The sequence below is a fragment of the Pinus tabuliformis genome, chromosome 5_1, assembly GCF_031772625.1.
Source record: "Pinus tabuliformis cultivar Carrire ecotype Pingquan chromosome 5_1, CPIR1, whole genome shotgun sequence".
Lineage (NCBI taxonomy): Eukaryota > Viridiplantae > Streptophyta > Pinopsida > Pinales > Pinaceae > Pinus > Pinus tabuliformis.
Window position 1 is genome coordinate 790,352,248 of NC_142305.1, and position 2,070 is coordinate 790,354,317.

At 33.6% G+C, this 2,070-nt stretch overlaps 1 pseudogene; it reads right to left on the minus strand.

Annotated features, from left to right (window-relative positions):
• Positions 1-573: 573 nt before the first annotated feature.
• On the minus strand, positions 574-1,296 carry LOC149167304 (lecithin-cholesterol acyltransferase-like 1 pseudogene; annotated as a pseudogene).
• Between the last annotated feature and the right edge of the window lie 774 nt (positions 1,297-2,070).

A 2,070-nucleotide genomic window follows, 5' to 3' on the forward strand; every position in this document is an offset into this window, starting at 1 on the left:
GTCTTCCTTTTTTGACACAATATGGTCTACAATAATGAAAATTAGGGAGAATTCATGAGACATATTTCATAAGACACCCATTCTTTCATCTATATGGGAAACCATAAATGGTATCCATATTATTAAAGGCTGAGGGAGATATTGTGTATGTGTAACCATGGTTGTCAGATCTTATGTTTTTACATTGTACCACAAAGTTGGTTCTCGGATCATGCTCATTACAATGGCCATCGATTTGGAGCGTTATTAAAACACCAACAATGGGACCATAAATTTTTTTGATCATGTTATGAAGTGATTTCTCCATCATTGTAACACACCCTTATTATTATTATTATTATTTACATCATAAATCGAAATCTATGTAGCACATTGAAGGGTATGCCTTACACTTGCTATATCAACAAATCCCTAACACTTAGGGTAAGGTTAACCTATCTTTGGAATCATAGTCTCAATTTCCTAGGAATTGGAGTAAGGTTGTTTGTAGATGTTATAGCCTAGCATCATTAGTAGAATTGTACAATAGTAAGTACGTAGTGATATGCCTAACTAATTTAGAATAATATGCTTCTAGTTTATATTAACATTGGGAATCACAACAACTATCTTTTGAATTGAATCATTGTTTTTAAGGATGGTGGTATGAGTACTTTGAGGATTTTTTGCCACTTTTATTGTTTGACCTTCTACTGCAGACCAATTTGATATAGTTGCAGGAAAGTTGCACAATTTTAAGGTCTGATCACCATCACCATCAATAACTTCAGGATGTTTCAAAGCTGCCTTTTCCATAGATGAACATCTCAAGAGTACTGACTCCTGTTCCAAACATTACGGTTATTAGTACCCATAGGAGCTTCCAAATGTTCTGTCTAAGAAGAAATTCTAGATTTGATGTGAGAAATGCCTTCAAAAAAGCCTATGACTGTAAAGAACTATGGAATATTTGAAGTTGAATAATGTTTTTGTCATGTTATGACCATATTCCTATTTCCAAATACTTCAAGAACTTGGAAAAACAAGAGATTACTCTCAGGACTCCTTTGTTCTACCCTAACTAGTAAGGGGTTTACAAGAGGAATTCCAAGAGAATTACTAGATGCAAATGTCTTAATTTCTTGCAATGTCTCTCCCCATGGATGCTACAATAGAAACAAAGTGTTTGATATACCGCTTTCACCATGACAAAGGTTGTTGATTCAAGAAATACAGTTCCCATAGGCCTCCTAAATTGTGTGAAACAAGAATGAATTTCTTATTTCCATTTGATATGTAAGCGTCTTCCACCAATTTTATTTTCACAGAGACATAAAAGAAATGTTTTCATGGAATTCTAAACCAATTGAAAATGGGGGGGTCCTTGAATTTTTGTGTTCATTGAGTCCTTGGACTGATGTATTAACTCCTCTTCATAACCTATATATGTTAAGTTTCCAGCCTCTATATTTTTTAGCCAAGGAACAAAACTTCCATTATTTAGACCCAGAGTCAAGACCCTAATTAGTCACATTAAAATTCAATGTTATCCACTCACAAACTTTAAATATGGAGAAGGTTCATAGTGTGCGTATTATAGGCACCAATGTTCTACTCTATTTCTAGCGGTTTAGTTGAGATTGTCTAGATGACTTCTTCTTAATGCTGCAAAACATTATTCACCACTTTAATCTCTATATTTTCCATTGAAAAACTATCATAAACTCAAGGAGTTAGAGAGAAAATAAAATGAAACTGCAACCCATAGAAATGCACACCACGGTTAAAAAAAAAATCTTTCTCCCTTAGTAGCAGGGTGATGTTGAGCAAAATGTGGCAACAAATGACTATTATAATATCATCAATCTAGATTCTAAATAACAACGAAGGATCCAATATATACTTGGTAATATAAAAGCTAAGTGTTTTTATGAGAGACCTAGAATGATGCTAAATAAAACCTTTTGATGAAACTGATCCCTATAAACCAAGAATAATTAGAGCTCTTGTCCCACTAGATGGATCTGCATTCAAAACCCTCATCAATTCCATGATAAGTCATTTCTTCATACTAGTTCAATTCATGATGAG